The sequence below is a fragment of the Lissotriton vulgaris genome, chromosome 3_1 (assembly GCF_964263255.1).
Source record: "Lissotriton vulgaris chromosome 3_1, aLisVul1.2, whole genome shotgun sequence".
Lineage (NCBI taxonomy): Eukaryota > Metazoa > Chordata > Amphibia > Caudata > Salamandridae > Lissotriton > Lissotriton vulgaris.
Window position 1 is genome coordinate 493,045,217 of NC_141689.1, and position 13,744 is coordinate 493,058,960.

Genomic DNA, 13,744 nt, shown 5'->3' on the forward strand with positions numbered 1-13,744 from the left:
TATTAGGGACATTCAAATGGCTAGCTCGCAACACAAATTGACTGAATGGGCACGGGTGGGACTGAAAGACGATGAAGGCTGCTGGCGAACAAAAGACACGAACAAATGGTTGCTACCTGACTCATACCTGATTCCCATATTGACTATGGCACACTCCCCTGCACACATAGGATCAGCCCTCATGATCGAACTTGTCTCCAGAGTTTGGCACAACGACAAAATCACAGACTCAGCCAAACGTCTGGTCCAACAATGCTTGATATGTTTGCAACATAACCCTGAGAAAGGAACTGTAGTACCCCGGGGAGGGTTTGGGGTTCCCAATCACCCATTTGAAGTCCTGCAAATGGACTACATCCAACTAGAAAGATGCCAAGGCCTGAAATACGTACTTGTTGTGGTGTGTGCATTTAGCAAATGGGTGGAAGCCTATCCAACCCGCGACAACACTGCTATGGCCACTGCAAAGGTACTATTAAAGGAATTTTTCCCTCGCTACGGCCTTTGCCGAATTTTATGGAGTGACAATGGCCCCCACTTCGTAGCCGAAGTTATCCAGCTCATCTTGAAGGGGCTGGGAGTTAAACAGAAGTTCCACGCAGTCTTCCACCCCCAATCTGCTGGACTTGTTGAGCGACACAATGCCACACTAAAACTAAAACTAGCTAAGATAGTGGCTACCACAGGACTGATATGGCCAGACGCTCTCCCACTGGCATTGCTATCGATGCGTTCCACCCCCACCAAACACCACTTGACACCTTACGAGGTCGTTTTCGGCCGGCCCATGAGTGTCTGGTCTGCACCAAAACCAACTTCCATTCATGACGCCCCGGACGTCCTAATGTCTGATTACTTGTATAAATTGACTGAAACCCTGTCTGTTATTCACCAACAGGTGCTGCATGCCATCCCTGACGCTTCCAGGGGTCCCGGACACAACCTGCAACCCGGGGACTATGTCCTAATAAAAAACTTCCAGCGTGCCAAGAGTCTGGAACCCCGGTGGACGTGACCACCCAGGAAGAGCTCCTGAACAAAGACCGACCATCACTGAACTGCTATCCGGACACTGAGACACTCGAACTGGCAAAGATTCCTGACCCCACTGTGCCATCCAGAGAAGGGTATAACCTGCGACGAAAGGAGGGAGTTTCGGCTAAGCAGACCATTAACTAAGTCATAATTCTCAGATCGGTGGCCTAAATACTACAAAGGCTGTCAGGAGAGAAAGCCAGGCGACGTTTTTGGTTCTGCCCGCTACCGAGCTCCCTTGAAGGTGATGGAAGCGCCCGATAAGAAGATGATGGAAGCGCCCGATAAGAAGATGATGGAAGCAACCGGACATCCGAAGATTCACTACAAAAACCCAAAGACTGACAAAATCCACAGTTCAAAGACAATTGCACTCTTTATTGCGATCCTCTTTTGCCTCCTCCTCATGACCACCCTCTGGATTGTGGAAGAAAGCACACCCGCTCATGAGACATTCCTGACCACTGCACAGCCTACCACCATGAAGGAACATTATCTGATTTCTCTTTCACCCCAACTCAGAGAAAGGCGAAAGGAGTTTTGGAACAACTCCTTTGTGCAACTGCTGCACCAACACAATCTTGCTACCAATGCCACCAACTGCTGGATCTGTGGGTTGCTACCCCACGCCACTGGACATTCAATACCCTTCATCCCTTCCCCCTTCTCAGTTCACGGCTCCTGCCGTGCTTGGCTGATCCTCTTGCAAGAGAGCTATAGGGATAATACCACCTCCAGCAAAACTATGACGCATTTCTTTCATGAGGTCTGGCGAAACAAAACGAAGACACTGCCCGCAGACCTCCAACGACTCCATCCACATGGACATCCCTGTCAAAGAACGATTCGAAATGCAGGTGTTTAACAATCCGACCAGACCCACCTTCTCCTACCTCCGGAAACGAACAGCTGCCACCCTGAATGTGGCCCTATCCGTCATCAACGTCACAGGCCTTATGTGCATAGAAGGGCTTGGGACACAGCTGGTGGGCCGCAGTGCCTGCCGCATCACCCGAACTTTGGACTCCACCGATCCACCTTCCTTTGTAACCTCTCCAAACAATGACTTTGTTTGCGGCACAAAAGCCTACATTTGGCTCCCCAAAGGCTGGGGGGGGCACCTGTTTTATCTCCTTCATCCTTCCTCCGACCTATGTGGCTCCAGCGAATCACCATAGACAAAAACGAGCCAAGGACATTGAACAAGCCGACTCCACAGGAGCACAGTTCCTCGATGCAATGAAGGGACTTGTTCCACTCTGGGGCCCGATGGCGAACAGCCGTGCCATCCGACATTTAACTCAGGCAGTCGAGACAACAATGAACATCACAGCTGGCATCCTTGCAAACAATACAGCCGAGCTTCAAGCGGTCCGCCTGGTGGCTCTCCAGAACCGCCTTGTTCTAGATGTGGTTCTAGCGGATCGTGGTGGAGCATGCCGCATTATTGGGTCCAGCTGCTGTACATATATATCGGACAATTCACCCTCAGTGTACAAAGCCATCGAACATCTCCACAGTCTCTCCTCAGAAGTTCACCAGGAGCAAGAAGAATGGTCTCTTGGTGGATGGTTCTGTAATACTGTTAAGAACTGGCGCTGGAGACTGTTTACTATTATCCTGATTCCTGTGGTTGTAATATGTGGGCTCTGCTTAGGAATTCAATGCCTGCCGCCTCTGTGTTCACTATGTGCGAATTGTATCTGCCCTAAGACTGTGGACTTTGAAAAAGAACGCATGAGAGCACTGTATGATGTCGAGGTTAGGAATCTGATGCAGATCGACATTGAGTAGACAAGCTGGCTAGATATGTTGAAAAGGGAGGACTGTTAAAATCTAGTTTGCAGTGTCAACATTATCGGCGCCATCTTGCCCCCTTTTTGGGCCAATTCGTGCGCGTAAGCGGCAGCCATTTTAAATGCCATGACCTCTCTGCCCATCGCCGATAGCCAGCGCGTCTCTCTCTTCCTCTCTCCTGACTTCGCAGGCATCCCCCGCGCGCTGACAGCCCGCGCTCTCACATGCTTGGGCCATAAACCCCTCTTCAGCGCAACCCTGCCTCGGAACCCCATCCTGTTCCCAGCTCAACACCTTCCTCCATACCTTTCATGATCCCGGGTCCTTTCATAAAACCCCCTTTCCTCTGTGCCCGATTGTCCTGCTCGTTCCCAGGCCGCCACCTGGCCCTGCGGATGCTGTTTATTGCCCCCATACAGTAGGAAGTTTCTCCCATCAAAGGATCCACGAGTTGATCAAAGCCCCCACCCCATGAGATCCGATCGACCACATGCATTCCGTGAATCGGCGGAATGTCCAGCTGCGCGACAATCGTCACCTGTTGTGACCGGGGTGGGGACTCCTACTGTAAATGTTTGTGGGAACAGGCTTGAAGCGGGGATTCCGAGGATGCCTTTCCGTACTTCAAAGTATTTGCAAGAATGTGCCACATGCAATAAACTGTAATAAAGATCATAAACCTGTGTATAAGGGGCCAGGCCTCAGAAATGCGATTAGAGCACCTTGAGAAGATACCCTGTCCTCTGAATTGATGTGTTCTGCTCAGTCGGAATAAAACTTCTGTTTCCTGCCTTCCAGTCTCCAGCACCTGCCTCTTTGTTTGGTAACTTAAGTGGTATTAGAGGCGGTACGCGCCGGGCAACTCTGAAAAAGGTCATCAGCCCTACCCTTTTCCACACCACAATGTAGGCTGCTTTCAAGGTGAGAAGCCTGTGGGGAAAACTGTGTAAAGGCTCGAAAGGAGCGCACATCAAAAAAGTCAAAAACAAATTAAGGTCCAACTGGGGCATAATGAATGGTGAAGGAGGGAAGAGATGAGTAAGACCTTGGAGGAAGCTATGCACATTAGGGTACTTGAACAAAGAGGGTGCATTAGGCAACTCCAATGGGGCAGAAATGGCTGTTAGCCCTTAAGAGCACCCAGAGCAGAGCCCTGCTGGGCAACAGAAATGAAAAGTAGAACTTCAGAAAGAAGGGCAGAACCATGCCACATATGTTTTCAAATGGCAGGTGTACGCCATTTTTGAGGAGGAACGCCTGGCTGCCAAGACATTACAGACTTCAGGAAGAAAGATGAAAGCATCAACTGTCACCATTCACTCTCTGTTCAAGAAGGCAGAAAGTGGGCAGGTTCTGGTGAAGAACCCTCCCTGCTGCTATGACAGAATATCTTCACAAACGAGCAGCCTGCTCGGAGGAAGCTTGGGATACCTGACTCTCCGTGCCCAGTCCGGAGCCTCAAGAAGGACTTTAGGCTGGTCATTTATGATCTTCTTGAGAACTCTGGACAGGAGTGGTATGGGAGGAAAGGCGCCCAGGAAACCTGAACTCCTCTCGAGCCGAAAAGTGTCTGAGCGACAGCCGCCTTGGAAACTGCAGTGTGCAAAACTGCTGACATTGTGCGTTCTCGGCGAACAGATCTAATCAAGGCTCTCCCAACTGCTGAAAGAGATCTTGTGCCATCTCCGAGATTGAAATGCCATTTGTGATCCACTAGAAACACCACTGGGTTAAGGCTCCCAACAGCAAGGCAAGCCTACATATACTAAATAACCCAATGATTGCCAATACTGCAAACTCTATTTTATCTAAATGACTACCCACTAATTGACGCCAAACAAAAAGTGGAAGACCTCTTTTTCCGTCTGAATTAATCAACTCAGGATTTTGGTTTATTCAACATCATCTTTTTCTTTCAAATTTGTTACTTTTCGAAAAAAAATCAGAAATTGCAACAATAAAAATATGCATGCATGTACAAAACCATTTACATCAATATCACTCATAAGCACAACCACTCTCAAAATTTTGTTACACTCAGTCACTCCCACTCCATACATTCACCGCAAAACACACCATGTATTTACAATGTTCAGAAAGAGTTTTTACAAAGCAATAGAATATAGAATCAAACAAATGAATTTTTAAATTTGAAGCTTTAGCTTTTAAGGTCAAACTGTCTTATGGCTTGATGATTGGTCTACGCGTTTTGAACTCTGACTAAGTTAGTGAGTTCTCATCAGGACCATTAAGCTAAGCTGAGGGGAAAGGAAAAGAATGACCTAGTTAGTCAAGATTCTCATAGCTGCCTGCCTACCATCTCTGCGTCAAGAATTTCTCTTACCTGGCTTTCCTTATGAAGCACTCAATTGCAAGATGCTGTAAATGAAAAGCAAACCTGGGTTTAACGCTCAACACTTACGAATCAACAACCTTGCATCAATCATTCATCCTGGTTCATTATTAGCTTACTTGGGGTTTGGGGATTGAGCTGTGCCTTATTCGAGTAGTGGAGCGAGATAATCACAATTGTGGCTTCCTGGAAGGTAAAAAACAAGAGGCTAGGAACTCGTTTTTTTGACATAGGCTTGGGGGACTTGCTTCAAAAACAGAGAGAAACTTACTCGAGGTTTTTCTGTGGCTAGCTTCTCAAAAGTTAAGCTGCATCCAATTCGGCGTTCTAAAAAAAGCGTCAGGTAAATTTGGCACGGAGTGCTGCAAGGGCAGGGTTTTGTTGTTAGTCACTTGCGGGGGCACATACCTTCGTTTTAGTTGAAGTCGCCGTCTCTTCCTCGAGGCACTTCCATTCTCGTGTCAGTATCGGTGAATGTTTGTTGCCGGTTTCATATGTGAGCACGGGATAACGTCGCAGAGGCTCTTGGGATTTGTAGTTCTTTTGTAAAGGATCATGGGAAGAATAGTTTTTATTTCTATTCAAGCGTTTTTGGATACGCTTTTTGTGTCCTGAGTTCGTAAATATTTCGAGTATTTGCTGGTTTAAATGTGCAATTGGTCTGTTTAAGATTTATGCGATTGCATTATTTATGGGGAAAAAATTATTTGGGTATTCCGAATGAGTGCATAATGGTGGTTCGAACCAAGGTGGGGAAGGTTCCCCGCCATTTTTTATAAAAAAAACGCCGAGATGTGCTGTGGATAACTTTAATAATACCTAATGGCAGGAAGTCCGCTGTGCCATCCTTCTTATCTTTCAAGTGTTCTAATGGTCCTTGCTTGTTCGTCTTATTTCCTCTTTTTTTGGGAGGGACCTGATGGTATCCGATCTTTGATAAAGCTGAATAAAAAATTCATGTGTCGAAGAGCCTATAGAAACCTCAATGTGTCCAAAACATGTTGGGTTGCTTCTAGGGAATAGGGTCTTCTCTATTAATGTAGCTTTGAGCTGCTTGGCAATCATCTTCCAGGAGATTCTGTTTCACGTGAGGTTATAGATTTCAGATAACTCATTCAGGCCCATAATTGCCGTGTTGTATTTGACAATTAGCATGGCTTCTCTCCTTGCTAACTTTTGCTCTAGGTCACCTACTCGTTGGTCTCTTTCAACTTTTGAGAGGACTGTCCAAGTGAGATCATTTTCTTTAAATCACAATTAATCAGAAGACCAACCAATTTGAAAAAGACAAAAAAAACTTCAGCCTGGAAAAAGTATACCCGTACTTACAATCAGATTTTTACCAACGACCAGAGTCAAGAAGATTTCTCCAGGACTTTCAAGGGAGATCAAAGAATAATTTTTTTACCTTCTCAGACACTTCTTCTGCAGGAAGCAGCAGTGAAGAGGAGAGCACTGAACCACGAAGAAACACGAATAGGAGAGGTGCGTACCAAAACCAGCACCAACAAATTCCTTTTTTAGGGAGAGGCCAACAGAAAACCAAGGCACGAATAAGTTTCAATCAACCATGGGAAATGTCAACACGCCGTCACAACTACAAAAACTAACAGTGTCCCCACTATTCAATCTATCTAATAAAGTCTTAACAAAGGAAGAAGAAAGCATTTTGAAAAAAGGCTTAACCTTTGTACCTTCAAAACATACAGATTTTGTTAAGTTAAAAACGGAGGCCATAGAATTCTGCAGAAAAATTAGATTAAAAACCTTTTTTGCAGCAAATTCAGCAGAGCTGCCAAAAGAAACAACTGGACTTTATCAAAGATCGGATACCTTCAGGTCCCTCCCAAAAAAAGAGTAAATAAGACGAACAAGCACGGACCATTAGAACACTTAAAAGATAAGAAGGATGGCACAGCGGACTTCCTGCCATTAGGTATTATTAAAGTTATCCACAGCACATCTCGGCTTTTATTTTTATAAAAAATGGCGAGGAACCTTCCCCACCTCGGTTCGAACCACCATTATGCACTCATTCGGAATACCCGAATCATTTTTTCCACATAAATAATGCAATCGCATAAATCTTAAACAGACCAATTGCCCATTTATACCAGCAAATCCTCGAAAGAACTACGAAGTCAGGACAGAAAAAGAGTCTCCAAAAACACTTGAATAGAAATAAAAACTACTCTTCCCATGATCCTTTACAAAAGAACTACAAATCCAGAGAGCCTCTGCGACGCCATCCCGTGCTCACATATGAAACCGGCAACAAACATTCATTCACCGATACGGACACGAGAATGAAAGAGCCTCGAGGAAGAGACGGCGACTTCAACTAAAACGAAGGTATGTGCCCCCCCCCCGCGAGTGACTAACAACAAAACCCTGCCCTTGCAGCACTCCGTGCCAAATTTACCTGACACTGATTTTACAAACTAATTTTTTCAGAACGCCGAATTGGATGCAGCTTAACTTTTGAGAAGCTAGCCACAGAAAAAACCTCGAGTAAGTTTCTCTCTGTTTTTGAAGCAAGTCCACCAAGCCTATGTCAAAAAAACGAGTTCCCAGGAAGCCACAATTGCAATTATCTCGCTCCACTACTCTAATAAGCCACAGCTCAATCCCCAAACCCCAAGTAAGCAAATAATGAACCAGGATGAATGATTGATGCAAGGTTGTTGATTCTTAAGTGTAGAGCGTTAAACCCAGGTTTGCTTTTCATTTACAGCATCTTGCAATTGGGTGTTTCATAAGGAAAGCCAGGTAAGAGAAATTCTTGACGCAGAGAGGAGGGTAGGCAGGCAGCTATGAGAATCTTGACTAACTCATTCTTTTTCTTTCCCCACAGCTTAGCTTAATGGTCCTGATGAGAACAACTTAGTCAGAGTTCAAAACGCATAGACTAATCATCAAGCCATAAGACAGTTTGACCTTAAAAGCTAAAGCTTCAAATTTAAAAATTCATTTGTTTGATTCTATATTCTATGGCTTTGTAAAAACATTGTAAAAAGTCTTTCTGAACATTGTAAATACATGGTGTGTTGTTTTGCGGTGAATGTATGGAGTGGGAGTGACAGAGTAACAACATTTTTAGAGTGCTTGTGAGTGTATTGTATATTGATGTAAATTGTTTTGTACATACATGTATATTTTTATTGTTGCAATTTCTGATTTTTTTTTGAAAAGTAACAAAAAATTTGAAGAAAAAAAAAAAAGAATAAACAAGAATCCTAAGTTGATTAATTCAGACGGAAAAGGAGGTCTTCCACTTTGTTTGGGGTCAATTAGTGGGTAGTCATTTAGATAGAATAGAGTTCACAGTATTGGCAATCATTCAGTTATTTAGTATAATTTGTGATCCACTGGGCATCATCTGCTGAGTTTGTCTGCCCCGATGGTCTGAGAGACCGCCAGGTGTTGAACCACCAGAGACATGCCCTGCTGTTCCAGCCCTGCCCAGAGAACAGGGAACTCTTAAAGGCTCCACGCCCCCACCCTGCGTGTTAGTAGCAGTACCACATGGTGGTAGTGTTGGCCGTGAACACTTGATTCAGCCTTGTAGGAAGTTGGCTCGTTATATGACAAGTTATACTGTGTAGTGTCCAGCTATCCTGTATGAGTGGACAATAGCTTGCTTTAACAATCCCAAGGTGATCTATTTTGTGGTAGTGTGGTCGAGCAGCCTTAGTTAACCTTATCAAGGAGGAATGTGAGACATTTGCGGCATTCACAGTCACTACATGATAAACACACACATCCAATAAGGAGATCCACAACAATGTTGAAAAATAACTGGCACAGCCAATAGGTCTCGCCTTTGGGACTTTATAATAGTTAAGCTAGAGTTATCTAGGCATATCACCCTGATTAGTCAATGTAACTAAAAAGTAATGCAAAAGTAATCAAAAGTAATTTCAATGCATTTTGAACTGAGTTGAAAATAAATACAAACCTTTAACGCTCCCAATTCCATCCACAATTGCATCACTGAATATAGCCTTGCATTGGAAAGTGTATTTTTCGTACCTGTGCTGAGTTCTGCTTGGTTCCAGAAATAAAACATAAGTATATGTTTTTATATTTACCTAATTGGTCTGGATTCTGCCTCAGAGTGTGTGCCATCAGTCTTGACTGAGTGAATACAATAAATGCTTAACACACCCTCCTGATAAGCTTAACTGCTCGACCACACTACCACAACTAGAGCTGTTAGAACAGATCTAATTTAGCCTGTGCTATACCTCTGGGGATCTAATGGACTCTGCACACACTATAGCTTACTTTGGTATAGTATATACAGAGTCTGCTTCCTACCTTGGTAGTAGCAGTGGGATTTACAACTTCACATTTGTTGGAATAACTTGGTCACCACATGATCACTCAAAAAGAATCCAAAAATTGATTAACAACTCATTTTTTGAATTGACTATTTTCCAAATTTCTAAAAGTCGTTAGGGTCTTGAATTAAGGCCCTGTAGTATTTTTAGAAACTTTAAAACTCACTGAAGTAAGGAGGGGACACATTTAGAATTGCTTTATAGGTCTTCTAAAAAGAACCCCTCTTTAGTAAAATAATGAGCAACCCAAAGAGGATGGCTGCGGAGCTCAACCTCACCCCTTACACCAACCTAGAGTTTAGACAGTTAAGGCTTCTCTGTAAAGCTAAACAAAATAAGAACTTGGTTCAACCCTACCAGAGCACATCTCCTGGTGTTTCAGGAAGCATGCAACGGACCACTGCACTGCTAAAGGAGAAGACCTCCAGGAAGATGGAGAAAGTAGGCAGGATGATGAGTTCTTATATCCACCACCTCAACTACTTAGGGAGGATGGGGACTTTGTGTCCCACCACTCTAGGCCAAGATAGAGGGTCTAGAGCCTACAGAGGTAGGGCAGACTGCACAAGACATTGAAGTCTTTGAAGAGTACAACCTTTTCGCAAGGTTGGCCAAAAGACTAGAGCTAGAGACTAGGCTCCTGGATCTAGAAGGAAAGAGCAGAGATGGGCCTGGAACCCATCAATTGTGGCAGCAATTTAAACAACCAAGAGAAGGAAGGATCTTCTGGTTCTAAAATCCCCAAATGGATGGTCCCTAAATTTGAGGATGGTGATGATATCACCAAATGGTTAAGCCTTTGAGAGGGCTTGTGTAGCCAGGAAGGTGATGAAGACTCATGAGGGGGCACTCCTTTGGGAACTGTTTACTGTAAGAGCAGGGACAGAGTCCTGACCCTTACTGGGGCAGAAGCTGAGTTTTATAAGCTTATGAATGGCACCCTGATTGAGGGATTTGGACTCTCAACTTAAGAGTACAGAATTAAATTCAGGGGGGCTCAGACATCCCAGAGTCAGTCCTGGGTGGAATTTGTAGACTACTTAGTAAACACAGTAGGTGGCTTGTTGACTGGAAGTAAAGTATTATGAGGGACTTTATAATTTGTTTATGAAGGAACACATGTTAAGTAACAGCATCAATGAAAAGTTGCATGAGTTTCTGGTAGAACTAGGTCCAATTTCTCCCCAAGAATTGGGAAAGAAGGCAAACCACTGGGTCAAGATAGGTGTGGAAAAATACTACACAAAGAGGGCCAAAGAGAAAAATATTTTTAGACCCACCGAATTTAAGTGCCCTATTTCCAACAGTCACAACAACAATAAAATAATGTGGTCTTGTGATATGTGTATGTCAGAAGTATAATCTATATGCTACTGTTCCCACTGTCTATCTTGTCAGAATCGTGAGAAAAGAGGTAATCTGATACTGATGGCTATCATCGAAAGAAGTGAGGAAAGGGGTGAACCAGGGCCACTCTAGGATTTTTGGTATCCCATCATTGCACATAAATGAGTGCCCAGTGTCATCATCTGGGTGTTACCAAACAACTATATCAAGTTCTCCCTTCAACATCAGGGGGAAACAAGAAAAAAATGTGCAAAGCAAGAAAAACCTTTCTTTCAAAATTACTGTGAAGAAGCAGTGCATGTGGTGAAAACTGAGATAAAATCGGTTAAACTCCCCAGGTATATAATACACCTGTTTCCTTGGTATCTATTTAGTAGAGTTTTCCAAATTAAAATCAAAAGTGCAAGTGAAAGACAGTCATGACTTAATCACTGTCTCTTTGGTCAACATGTTTCAGCCCTTGGGACGGCCCTCACACGGCTTTCGTTAGGACCGCTAAGAATGTAATGTCACTGCAACATTAAATATGCTAACCCTGGAATGGCAAATCTCCAGATGGGATTAATAGTGTGCCATGAGCAAATCAGAGCGCACATGGAAGCTACACTAATAGTGGAGAAGTGTGGCTCACTGGTTAGAGCAGGCAGACCCTGAAGCAGAGGTCAGACCAGGGACCAGGGTTCAATTCCCGACGCGGCAGGGTCTTGAGCTCAAATGTCCACGGACTTGATAATTCTCGCTTCGGTGCCTGACCTAATCATGGGTTCACACTCTGCAACTCTGGGCATTAAGCTTGCTTAATCTCCACAACGCCCCCCCGCCCCCCCCCCGCGGCGGGATGCCTGGCTTTCACCTTGGGGATGCCCTGTAGGGGCTATCTCACAGGGAAAAGGCAGGACGGGTTCCCAAGGCAAGCGCTTAGAGACCCCTGGGTGATAAGCGCTATATAAATCCAATATACAATACAATACAATACTAATCTGCATGGGTGGGGCAGATATGGCAACCATAGCTGTATGGCCCACAAACTTAAATAAGTACCTGCAGCACCCCAAAAATCAATGGGTCAAGCGTAGAAGCCCTGAGGGATACAGGAGCCAGTGTCACCATGGTGAGAGAACAACTGCTTTCACCATAACAATTCCCAGCTGGGAAATCTTTCCCATTAACCAATGCTGATAATGACACTGTAGCCTATCCCCTGGCTCTTGTAAGATTAGATTGGGGAGGGATTACTGGCCTTAAATATGTAGTGGTCTCTACAAAACCTCTAGTCCCTCGTCTGCTTGGAAATGATCTGTAGACCTCAGCATGGGCTGAGGTAGAAAAAGGACACATGCAGCAATGCTAAACATCTCTGAGACAGTGTGGGTGAAAACAAGAGCCCTGTGCCTAGCACCGAGTGAAAAAGAAGAGTTGGAGCTTGAAATGATGGCCCAAACTCCCAAGAGGAAAGGTAGGAAGACTGGTGAAACAGCCCCCACACAGCAAAAGTATCAGGACTATTCTACTCAGGGAGAGGACTTGTCAGCCCCCAGAGAGAACTGACCCCATGGAACATGAATCTTACGAGGTAGTACTCTTAGGCCAAGGGGGAATCTCTAGGGAACATTTGTGCCTTGGGCAGCAGGTTTGCCCCACTCTTGAAAGCCTGAGTGTACAGGAGCAGGGAGATGTTAGTGGCTCCCACAGGGTGTATTGGGAGGAGGGACTCCTGTACCCGGAGGCCCCAAAACTTGTACCACTAGTTGAGTGGTATTGTCTCAGTTGTATAGAGAGTTCCTACTCACATTGGCCCATGACATTTCCCTAATTGGACATCCGGGCCAGACAACCTTGAGAAAGGCTTGACAACCACTTTTATTGGCCCTAGATGTCCTGAAAAGCAAAGGACATTATAAACTCCTGTGTGACCTGCCAAGCCGGTGGCAAAACAGGAGGACACACAAGGAACCCCCTAATTCCACTACCAATGGTTGGGGTTCCCTTTTGAAAGAGTAGGTGTGGACATAGTGGGTCCACTTGAAACTCCCACCGCCTCAGGAAACAAATACATATCGGTAGTAGTGGACCATGCTACTAGCTATCCTGAAGCCATACTCCTTAGGTCTACTATAGCCAATGCAGTAGCCAAAGCCCTCATTGGTGTCTTCAGCAGGGAAGTTTTCCTAAGGAGGTAGTATCACACTGAGGTTCCAAACTCATGTCTGCATACTTGACACACTTGTGGGATGAGTGTGGAGTGGTCTATAATTTCACAACACCTTATCAAACACAATACAATGGCCTTTTAGAAAGATTCAACAAGAAATTGAAAGGCATGATAATGAGCCTCCCTGAAAAACTCAAAAGGAGATCGGCTGGTCTGTGATCCTGCCTGCTTTGTGCCTACAGAAAGGGGCCTCAGAAGGTAGTAGCGTTTTACCCCTTTGAACTTCTGTTTAGCCACCCTGTAAGGGGGCCACTCTCTCTTGTGATGGAAGAATGGGAGAGACCCAATCATGTACCATAACAAGATATGCTGGACTATGTGGTAGGCCTTTGTTCCAGGGTGGCAGAGTACATGCAGAAAACATCCAAAAATCTTGAGACCAGCCATGAGCTCCAGAAGCTCTGGTATGACCAGAAAGCTGCACTGGAGGGATTCCAACCAGGGCAGAATGAGTTGGTTTTGGAGCCAGAGGCACCAAGGGCTCGCCACGACAAATGGAGTAGCCCTTACCTATCCTAGAAAAGAGGGAGGTCACCTACTTGGTAGACCTGGGCACTAGCAAGTCCCCTAAAAGCGTGATACATGTGAACCGACCAACTTTTCTGTTACAGGAATGATGTAACCATGTTTATGGTTACTGATGGGGATCAGGAGACA

General features: G+C 44.9%; 1 protein-coding gene across 1 annotated transcript in view; it reads right to left on the reverse strand.

Annotated features, from left to right (window-relative positions):
- TENT2 (terminal nucleotidyltransferase 2) overlaps window positions 1–13,744 on the reverse strand; it is a 569,767-nt gene that overhangs the window by 231,246 nt on the left and 324,777 nt on the right. The window lies entirely within an intron of this gene.